Source organism: Perca fluviatilis, chromosome 10, assembly GCF_010015445.1.
Source record: "Perca fluviatilis chromosome 10, GENO_Pfluv_1.0, whole genome shotgun sequence".
Classification (NCBI taxonomy): domain Eukaryota; kingdom Metazoa; phylum Chordata; class Actinopteri; order Perciformes; family Percidae; genus Perca; species Perca fluviatilis.
The window spans coordinates 28,376,434-28,388,549 of NC_053121.1; the positions used below are offsets into that span (position 1 = coordinate 28,376,434).

Below are 12,116 nucleotides of genomic sequence, written 5' to 3' on the forward strand. Positions count from 1 at the left end.
GCGGAGGGAGTACCTGTCAACGGCTTGTGAATTGTGAATTTGGAATTTCACTCTTCTCAAACTGAAATGAAAAGTTATTTTCAAAAGTCAAACATTTAGCTTCGCCCACATTTAGCCCAACCCCGATCTGCGTACTGCAGTCAGGTGCAATTGGTTCATTGGCTGGTCAATTCCCATGATGCAAGGCGCTTAGAATGTAGTGTTTTGTTGCTTGGTAATTGTCTTTGTTGTGCTGGTTTACACCAGCACAACAACCATGTAACCATGTAACATGGTTAACCATGAGTGAAGTGACTGTTACGTTTGATAAGAATTAAAGTATTAGAGTATTAGACTTTGAGCAGTAATAGGCAACCTTCAGCCATTAATCTGCGGCGTGTCACTTCATGGCCCTTTTATGTCAAGTGATGCAAGATCAGTGACTTTTGAGTTTTGCACAGGTCCCTAGGGTGGCTGCATCTAAGCACCCATGCTATCTCTGCTATTAATGTGGTTACATTGTTTTTAACTTGAAACTGTGAGTTGTAATAAAGCAGAAAAGTATGTCTGTTATACTAGGCAAGGAAGGTTTCTTGCATTATTAAAGAAAATAAATTATTTGTTTTAACTTAAAGTATGAAGTTAAACCAAGTAATAAAAAGTTAAATCAACTAAAAGAACAACTTTAACAAAACTAGAACACTGTAGTTACATCAACCTCATTAATTTTAATTTCTAAGTTGGCAGTCCTCAAGTTGAGTGAACTTCGATTTTCAAGGCAGCAGGGGAACTTGCATTTCTAAGTTAAACTAACATGAAATGTATTACAGTGTACACAATGTGATTGGCCCGGCTAGAGTTTGGCTTTTCCAGCTCGCAAGCCAACGGAGAGTTGCTAGACCCCCCTGGCTGCAAATTACATTTGCTGCCGCTAGGGTGCATCTAGATTTCTAGGCTAGAGCTGCACACCATTCTTCCAAAAGTTATTATTTGGGGTTTCGATACTGGTGGTCAAGTGTGCTGTCTAAAGATCAACATACACTCTAAAAACTAATTCAGGGGACCTTTAGTCATAATTTAAATATATACATTGTTGTGAAATAAAAAATCAAGTTCTGAGATACTGTTAGACTTTTTACTTGTAATTGTTATTTTATTGAGCTTGGATGACACACAAATTATGCCTATTGATTCAATACACTATCACGACTTGTCAGAGCTTAACATTTTCAGTTAATCAAAAAATAATAAAATTTTAAGTTCTTTTAATGTAAAATACAATTTGATGACGTGTCAACGGCCCACAGTTTCTCTCTCCTGCATGTGCGGGCATTTTCAAGGCCAGACGAGTGACCACAGGGCCACAGCTGAAACTCATTGAAGTGTAATGTGGTGAATGGTAAGTCATTTTATGCTTAGCTAATTAAACATATTTGCATTCGCTCAGGATTCTGTTAGTGATAGCCTACTGTAACTGAATACCGATATCTGGAAGTCCGAATTTGAGTAGTGTTGATAGTACAGTCTGTGTGACGAGGTAAAGTTAGCTAGTAGCTGTAGCCTGTCCCTGATTGAGTAGGCTTAGCTAAATGCGGGAGTAATAGGTGGCCAGGTAGCCAGGGATAACGTCTTGGCAAGCTAACTTAATATGGGATTACCCATTAGCCACCGTTCCGGTTAGCATGTAGGCTAGCTACGTTTATAAACTACAAGTAGCTAATGTTAGCTAGACATGATTAGACTATGATTCAGATGAGAAGAAATACAAAATATAACTTGCTAGCGAAGTCAGCTAGCGAAAGTAAATGAGGTAGCTAGCTACTTGTAGTTTATAAACGAAGCTAGCCTGTAGGCTAACAGTAATAGCCACTGCTTGCTAAGAGGCTAGGCCTCCATTTTGGCTTGTTGATTTGGCCTGTTGCTGACCACTATTTGTTCAGATACTTTGCTCAAAACCAGTCAGTTATGTAGGGCCCTATGAATTTTTCTTTTTTCCTAAATTTCGGTTTTTTTTTCATCTTCATTTTTGGGAATTACATTTTTTACCTTTTACTCGTATTTTACCACAAAAGAGTGTGTTTTTAATGTTTATGAATAAAATGTAACATTACACAAATTATCTAAAAATGACCAGCGTTGGTCTCCTGTTCTCTGCTGTTAGCGAGCAGCTGCTCTCTCCCCGGGTCTCAGTGCTTGTTTTCAACAGAAACACTATGACAGCCTGCTCTCATTGTCTGTTGAGAATTTATTTTGAAGAACCATATTTCATTTATAAGGGTTAATAAGTTAATATTCATGTTAAGACAGTTAATGTGATAAATAATTAGTTAAAAACATGGATTGAAGTTCTCCGTCGCTACCACGGATTTCCATCATTCAAACTTCACAGAGGTGACTTATGAGATCAATGTAGATCGGAGGAGAACAAAAAAGTGTTGGCTGATTTTTATTGACAGATTGTCACACTTTACAGTCAGCGTGTGCGCGCCTGACCAATGACCGTGTAGTGACCTAAACACAGAGCGGCGCTAAAGTTTAGCTGCTTAGCTAGCAAGGACTCGTCGCACTGTTATGTTAACAATTAGTTTTTGAGCTTAGACAACACGTGAGAACTCGTCTGAAACAGTCTCCTGCTGTGTGCTACATGTGTGAAATAACAACTATAGGCTGGACTTTGCCTGAGGTGTACCTGTGTAAACGGCTTATTCCTTATAAATATTATATCTTGTTATAATTTATCTTACTTCCAAGCATTACAAGGCTTGCTTTAAGATTGGCTCCCATCACAAAAAACACACTTGGCCACTGGTCGGCCACCCTGCCACCGGGCATTACAAGTTTCTAATAATTTTACTTAATTTATCTCCCTACTCAGGTCTTCAGTCACTTTGCCGTGTGCCTTGCAAGAACAAAAAACTCTAGCCTTAATCTTCTCCTGGTATCCTGGTGTCATGGACCAAGGGGTTCAAGTTGAGACGTGGTCAGCCTCTCAGGACAAACTAGACATCACCTTCTCCTTCCCCTGAGGTGAGGAGCGGTCTGAGTCCATCTACAATTAGTGACGATGACACAGGTGAAACTTATTTAGTCACTGTATTGAAGACTCACAAGTGAAATTGAAAATACTGTTGTGTGTATGTGTGTGTGTGTGTGTGTGTGTGTGTGTGTGTGTGTGTGTGTGTGTGTGTGTGTGTGTGTGTGTGTGTGTGTGTGTGTGTGCGCGCGCAGACGTGGCTTTCTGCCTTGATCCAGTATCCTGGGGTCGTGGATCAAGGGGTTCAAGTTGAGACGTGATCAGCTTCCTGAAGAAAGCCGTGAAGAAGTACGGGGTGAGACAGAAACATTAACCCTTTAGTTTTGTAATTCAGATCTTCAGTAAATAAATCAGTTGTGTTCACACACACACCTCCTTGAATTATTTTATGTAATTTATCTCCCTACTTAGGTCTTCAGTCACTTTGCTGTGTGCCTTGCAAGGACAAAAAACTCTAGCCTTAATCTTTTCCTGGTATCCTGGTGTCGTGGACCAAGGGGTTCAAGTTGAGATGTAGTCAGTGTGAAGAAGCATGGAGTGGAACAGAAACATCAAATATGGACTGGCCTTGCAAAATGTGTAAATTTGCGACCCAGAGCAAAGAGACCCAGTGAGCAGTCTGATTGATGAGAGAAGAGATGATGATGTGAGTACTGTCAAAGTTGATTGAAAGAAGTTTTGCTCATTTTATGTTGAAATTAGTGCCTGGAACTTTTGTTTTGGATCATTTTCATGTGTACAAGTCAAAGGATGGTGATTCTTAATTTTATAACACTGTACCTCCTCATAAAGCTTCTGAGTACATGTTTTGTGTCTTAGGAGAATTTAGCCTACAAATGCTGCTGTTTGCACTTTTAAGGATTTAGTGCTACTGTTAATTTTAATAAATGGTTCTAATTAATATGAATATTAATGTCTGAATTTCTGTTCTTTTTGAGCACTCTTAGCTGCTGTCCGGTTGCCAGGTTTTGAAATCCCCCTCATGCCTCTAAATACTCCTAGCAACCTTTCAGAAGGTATTTGTCATCTTCTTGCTGTTTTCCCTCAGGCACCCTCAAACAAACACACACACCATCCTCATCTTCCTCAGATTGTGTTGTAATCATATGAATTTTTCTCAAGGTCATGACAGAAGAGCAGACACAGCACGTGGTAATCCTGAATATCATTTTGAAAAAAGTCTGATCATTAATGGTGTCTGTTTATATTTAAAAATTGAAGTCCTCTCTGAAGTCCTTATTGTCCCATCAAAAATCTCTAACTCTTTAAGACATTGCATCACAATAGCCTGTGTTTCCTAGGAGGCTAAGTTGCTCAAAACTCCAACCTTGGTTGTTTTGTGGGCAGGAGGAGCCCGCAACCAAGGTTGGAGTTTTGAGCAACTTAGCCTCCTGGGAAACACAGGAAAATGTCCTTATTATAGGACAAGGCTCAACTTAACTCTTGCAGAGATCAACTTAATTATTAAGTTCATGTTACTTAGAAATGTGTTTTATTGTGGCCAAAAAGCTTCTTCACCTAACTTAAAACATTATGTTGGATCAACTTAAATACTTGCATTCATGTTGACAATTATTAACTTCATGTTACTTAGAAATGTGTTTTATTGTGGCCTAAAAGGTTGCGTTGAATTAATGTAATTCTGCCAGCAGTCTTAACTTAAAAATTCTAGTGGAAAACGTTAACATGTTTTTTTTTGTTGATCCAATGTTGTATTTTTTAGAGTGTACATCAGCAGATGATATTAGATATAATACTGCTACAGTAATCTGCATTATTCCTACAACATTACTCTATTAGATTAAAAGGTGCAATGTGAACCCTAATTATCAAAACATTAGTCTTATAATTGTTACATTTACTGTGATAGCTTTGTCACCATGGAAATCAAGATGATTTGTGGCCTCTGTTGTGCATCTGTGGTACTGTTGATGGAAATATTTCTAAAATGAAGACCACATTTCCCATTAACCCCACTGCTTAGATCTACAAAGAGGGTCTTTGGCTGTTCAGCTGGTTAGTCAAAGCCATTCACTTAAAAGGATAATAATGTTGGAAGTGATTTATGAAATGTCCTATAATCTGAGCTAGTGGGAGCATGTAGATGTTAAACAGAAGAGGTCCAAAAATGGAGCCTTGGGGAACTCCACGTAAATGTTTAACCAATCGACACAAAGTAGTTCCTATCATTCAGAATAGGTTTAAACCAATGTGCCAGGAAAACTTCCTATGCAGTTTAAGAAGTGTAAAAACTTCACTATTATTGGTTTATTTGGATGTATTTAATGTACATAGTCTTAATACTGTTTCAGCAAGAAACATACCATGAAAATACGAAAGGAAATGTTACAGCTACTAGTTTTCTAACTCTTAATTCAATTGAGAAACAGTTGCAAAACATGTGAGAGTCCGGGCCTTTCCATGAATGTGTTTGTATGACAGCGAGACAGATGAGGAGAAAAGGAAAAAGCGACAGAACTGGTTCATGCTTGTTTGTGTCTCTCCACAGTGTGTGGGTTGATGTGTATATCTGTAGTGTTTCTATAACTGTGTGTGTGTTGTGTGTGACAGTTAGATACAGACAGTGTTTGTGGGTCATTCCATGTGTGTGTATGACTCTGAAGAAATAATAACAGTTTGAGTTCATTTGTAACAATCAGACTTTACTTAAACAGCATAAATCACAAGTCTAACTTCTGACACGCACACATTCACTATGACTCTCTAGACACCAACATGTGTCTGCCCATGTGCGTGTATGTGTGTGACATTAGCCAGTTCCAACCATGAAGTTGGTAGACATAATAATGGTCAGCAATGAATGCAGTAGCTATGTGGACCTCCCACAAAGTCTCTCTTGCACACGCACACATACATTAAAGTGCTCATATTATGCTCATTTTCAGGTTCATAATTGTATTTAAAGGTTATATCAGAATAGGTTTACATGGTTTAATTTTCAAAAAAAACTTTTGTTTTTGTTGTACTGCACATTGCTGCAGCTCCTCTTTTCACACTATGTGTTGAGCTCTCCGTTTTAGCTACAGAGTGAGGCATCTCACTTCTGTTCCATCTTTGTTGGGAGTCGCACATGCGTAGTAGCTAGGTAAGCACTGCTTACAGAAGCAGAGTATGAGGGCGTGCCACGCTAGCAGCTAGGCGAGCATTATAACATGTGTTACAAAGTGACACCCGTTCGCCACAGAAGTAAAGGCTGGACTACAATAGAGCTGTTTGGAGCAGTTTGTGAACAGTGTTTTCTGTTGGAGATGGTAAGTCCCTTTGGGGTGGACTTTGGGCTTTTTCACTTTGGAAGCCTATTACATGCACAGAAAAGATATATAACAATAAAGGGAAAACGCCAAAAAGCATAATATGAGCTCTTTAAAACAATTCTATTGACTTGCATTCATTAAACCCTATAGAAAGTTTATAACATGACACAATATATTTTAAATTTAAAAGAAAGTTAGTCAAGGCTAACGATAACACCAGCTGATGAACTTGAAAACACACTTACATTTTCTCATCAACAAGTCCTTATCAGGTGATTTGTTAAAATAAAACCCAATTTCGACTTTACCTCTAAAATTGATTGGTGCAATTTCAATTGATTGCAAAATAAATTGATCTATACCTATCCCCAGATGAGAACATCAGTATTAGATGATTCTGCAAAACCCTGGATTATGCTCAATGACAAATGTTTTCTTAATGCAAACATTTTTGTCCTTGACATTACGGTTAAAAAGAAGACCCAAACTCTGGTCAGCTGCATGAAGGTCACACGCTATACGCCCATCCACCACACTGTTACTTTCCACATTGCCAGATAAAAGGCACTTTACTTTCTGCATTGACAATCAACATTGGCATTAAACGTAAATTGTGAGGTGTGGAATTGCCTAATATAGATGTAATTCCTAAGGATACTGGGCTGTTTAAGTTTTGTAGTTTCCCAGGACTTCCCCATGAGTGTAGAGCTGCATTTAAAAATAATAGGCCATTAGAGAGTCCTGTAAAATATGTAACATGTTGCGGACACACACATACATGTACTGACACGGAGAGGTTCCATTTCAACACTTTTTTGACCCCACACTGAGCTGGAGCTTTGATTTATACTGACTGTAGGACAACACGTCACCTTACAAGTAAATAACCTGGAAACATTGTTTCCCAGAATTCAAGAGGAGACTGAAAACAGACACCATTAGATGACATCACCATAACTCTAGAAGAGCAGTTAGACTGTAGGTCAGGTTTCAACTGCTACAACACTTGAACTCAGATAGCTACCTTGCAACATGATTAACAGCATGAAATTAAATCAAACTGATATCTTTAAAACACTAGCTAACATCACAACACATGACAAAAACATAACAAATAATTCATAAAAATTCCCCCAAAAAATCATGGGATATTGGTAGTGTTCATCATCAGGGGTGGAGGAAGTACTGAATCATAGTACTTAAGTAAAAGTAGAAATAACCAGAGATATATTTACTTTAGTGAAAGTACAACAATGACAACCCTACTTAAGTAAAAGTAAAAAGTACCTGATTTTAAATGTACTTTAAGTATTAAAAGTAAAAGTACTTGCATGACGATTTATTCTCTTAATGTCTATATTGTAAACATAGGGGAAATTTAAGTTCAGGGAATATTTTAGCTAGGTTGACTACTGGTGCATTTTTTTCCCTTGCTGTGATCATCACTGAATTTCAGTTTGACCATTACAAGTATTTCTTTCTACCCACTAATTCACTGTGCTTCCCAGGAAACCATGAAAAAACTGTTTAAAACAAGCAGTCTTAAGTTATAGTATAAAAAGTGCAACAGACATTAAACTGAAAGCTTTGTTGAGGAAAGAATCTGTATCTGTATACACATGAATGTAATTAGGGGGGACATTACATTTGTTTAGTGGTTTGACTTTTGTCAGTGATGGAGTGTAGTGTGTATTCAATTCCATTGTGCTTTTACAACTGAAACCCACCCTGTCAACACATACACACACAAAAAACACACAAGCAGGACAGTCGCCTTACTAGGTTTTTTAAAACATCCTTTAGGGATAATGAAGCATCTCAAATCAGAGCCAAATCATTAGTCTGATCTGTAAGAAAGAAAAAAGCTCAACAATCAACAAAAGCTTCTATTCTCTCAAAGCTCCTACTGAGAGAGAGTCTCTACTACCCTGTTTTCTCCTCCAGTCTCCTTACCCATTTTTAATTTTAGTGTCTTTTCCTCTACCTCCTTCTCCTGTCCTCACCTGTCACCCTCTTTTTTCCTGCTCCTATTCTACCATTCCCCTTATGCCTCCCCATCTATCTCCTCCTCTCCCTCACTTCTCTTCTCCATCTCTCTCCTCCTCCTTCTCCTCCTCTAACTTTCCAGGGAGCCTAGTCTGTTTTTGATTAGCGTTCTCATGTAAACCTAAATTGTGATTAAACAAACACTGTGTGAGTGCATTTGGGCCTGTATCAAGTTTGCCTCTCTCTTAAATATATGTACACATACATACACACTCACACACACACACGCACACACACGCAAAGCCAGAGACATCTATATAAGTAGACATGTACAAACAAATGCACAACGTATACAAACATAAATATATAACATAAATATATGCAGACACAAGCAGAGACACAAATTACTAAACTATGCATACACATTTAGCATGCATAAAAGACCGTGCATAAGGATATACACACATGCTCTGTATTCAAATTCATATACTGTATACCCTAATTGCACACGTTAAGACATGCAACCCCAATTGCAATCACGTACAGAAGCACACACAAACATACAAATGGACGGACACACACATACACACACACACACACACATAGATATGCAGTATGTGTATATACACATCCCTATCGCCCATTAGAGTAAACAGGTCAAAAGGAAAGTCAGTGAATTTTAACTGTGTACTAGCAGCTCCGTGGCTATACTTCCCATTCCAACTCACCTTTATTTGCGAGGTTAAATTACTACCACATGCAGCCTCTGTGCTATTTCAGTGTAAGCACATAAAAATTCTTTGCCATGAAAAAAAAAAAAGAAAGAAAAAAAATGCTACAGGCCCCCAGTCTCCCACAAACATTTCATAGGTTCTGGCCCTGCAGCGAGCTAGCGAGCTAGCTAGCTAGCGGCTAAAGTAGGCAGCCAGAAAGGGAAAGGTGTTGCTGCTGTGAATTTTAACACTGCCTGGTTGATGAATTCACCCTGCTAACTCTATGGCTTGTTTTATTCACACATCTGCGAAGACACACATAGGCCTACACACACAAACTATAACTTTTGGCCTTTTAACTGCTTTCACAGCAAGAGAGACAAACGTAACTTATGCATTCTTATTCATAAACTTGTATGTGAGATTGAATATTCACAAACACTTTTATAAGATGAAATACATAAATGTGGACACACACACACACACACACACACAAACATGGACAGCGTTCAAAGCAAGTGAAACAAAGTCATTTTAACAGCAGGTTGTTCAATAGGCCGTAAATGAAAACAATTTTATTTACATCTTCCCGCTGTTAAAAGAACAATGTCATTGAAGCAATAAGTGTCTATGTGAGCAACAAAGACCTGGGAAAAGGGTTACACACAAACAAGAATTGTCATGTGTAATGATCTTTTCTTTCATTCTGATTTATGAATTATGAATTATGAACTGCTGTCACAGTGATCATTTCTGAAGTCTTTGTCTTGCATACCTGTAAAAAGCCAGTTACAGATCTAGTATAAATTGCCAAGAAATTGACTTTCTACAGGAAAAAATGTAACTGGGGAAATTGGGTTTCTTTAATCCTCTACAATGATTACAGACACAGAGTTTCTTGCTCCAACTTGTTTCAAAATCCAACATTAACCCATTTAATCGTGTATATAAATGCACTAACTACTTTAATGTTAGAACGTAATTTAGAAAGAGCATGAAGGAATGTATGAAACTTTTGAAATAGGACTTCTCCTGGCTTTTTCAAATCTCTTAAATTATCCCGATATCATTTGCTTTCTCCCTCTTTCTTGCTCTGTCTGTCTCTCTCTCTCTTGGGTTTCGGTATCTCTGTAGCGTATATTTATCTAAATATGTCTTGGGACAAAATCACACTGCTGTCTGGGCTGTGGGAAACACACACACACACACACACACACACACCGCTGAGAGCAGCCTTATTTTAGAGGAGCTCTGGTCAGGTTTCCTCTGTATAAGTCTTCCCTTCTCCAAATACCAGTGGATCTCAGTGTGGGCCCTGTGGTGCAGCTCCATCCTGGAGCCTATGAGCCTCCTGATGCCGGAACACCCAGTGCTATCTCAACCTACTGGCATGTTTTCCCTCGTTTTAGGAAGCAATTACGGCGCGTAAAAGTTTTAAGATTGAATGTAGTAAGTAAGATTGATAAACCAGAAACACACTCACAGCGTGCTATTGTTCATGGGCCCTGTGGTGCAGCTGTGTGTCAAGTCCTACAAGCCTTGTGTTGCAGCTGCATACCATAGCTCATACTTCTGAGTCATGTTTAATTATTAGGAAGTTCTGCCGTGGGTGTGTGGTTTAGTATAAAGTCTGCCATGCACCAACACACACTGACACACACACACTGACACACACACACACACACACACACACACACACACAAACCCACAATTCTGCATCCATAACCTGTGGTGTTAAATCAGCGGGAGAGGTGCCGTGAGAGAAAGAGATGTACTTGTGTGTGCTTCTGTGTGCATGTGTGTGCGTGCTTCTGTGTGCGTGTGTGTGTGTGTGTGTGTGTGTGTGTGTGTGTGTGTGTGTGTGTGTGTGTGTGTGTGTGTGTGTGTGTGTGTGTGTGTGTGTTTGATACTTATTTGTTTCTCGCCAGCACCCAGTGGCTTGAAAACCAAACAAAGGGCCTGGAGCCTAGTGACAAGAAAACAATCTTATAATTCCTGACAGCAATACAAACAACAGAGCTGTTTGTTCTGTTTGTGTGTTACAGAAAGAGAGGGCATATGGAAAAGAGGAAAATGGGAATGAAAGTAAATAAGGGAACCAGGCCGTGATGAAAAAGAGGACAGAGTTTAGGTCCACCCCTCACTCTTCCAGACCATTCCCACCAATCGCCACTGAGCCCAGTCTGTCGCAGCCAATCACTGGACGCACCGAGTACACCCACTTCCTGTAACACTAACCGTAAAATTCCAGCAGGTAAACTATGGCAGTCGCCTCTAAATGGACAATTAGCCAAGATTAAAGGCAACCTCCTCGTCTTTCTCCATTAACTTAATTAGGAGGAAAAGACATCTCAAATGACCCCCCGCTCCCTTTAGCCTTCCCTCCCTCTCTCATTCCTCTCTCTCTGTCCAGCTTCTTTCCCCCTGACAACCAGCAACGTTGTATTTACAGTAACTGGGGAGGGCCTAAACTTTCACATCTGGGAGCTCCACTGAAGCTTTTGGAGGTTAACTGCCTTTCTAAAGTGTAACCTAATGGTGCTGAAGAGTACGTCTCATTACCGTCCACTCATCAGTGCAGGGATTTAGTCTGGCAACCTTCCAGGTCATCATTTGTTGACTATTAGACTCAAGTCGGCCATTTTCCTTCCGCTACATATCCCCTCTCTTATTCCTTAAGTTTTAGGAATGGGATCTAACGCTGTTATCCAGATTGGCTCATAGTGAGTAAACATGTAGAGATTAACCATCATTCTCAAGGACACTGTGATTGGGAAAACTCCTTCACTAGCATCCCTATGGACAAGAACTCCCTTCTCTTTTCATTAAGCCTCCAAAAACCCTTTCAGGCTGAATGTTTGGCTGCTGGTATTCTGTACCTGCTGTGATGCATTTCACAGGGTGCAGTTAGGACATTACGGGAGCGCGGCAGTGTTAAAAAATGGGAAGAAGCGGAAAACTAAAAAAGACACAGGAGTTTACAAGCTTTACTACACTACAGCATGTTATCAAACTAAAATCTGATAGATTATTGGGTTACTGGTTCTTTTGTCAGATGTATTATTGTTTACATTAGCTTTTTCAGGGCAGATGTATTTATTCATTTGCAGTATCACATTTGCTAATTTA

General features: G+C 39.2%; 1 protein-coding gene across 1 annotated transcript in view; it reads right to left on the reverse strand.

Moving 5' to 3' along the window:
• Positions 1-12,116, reverse strand: part of slit3 (slit homolog 3 (Drosophila)) — a 248,703-nt gene that overhangs the window by 203,964 nt on the left and 32,623 nt on the right. The gene's annotated exons all lie outside the window — the stretch shown is intronic.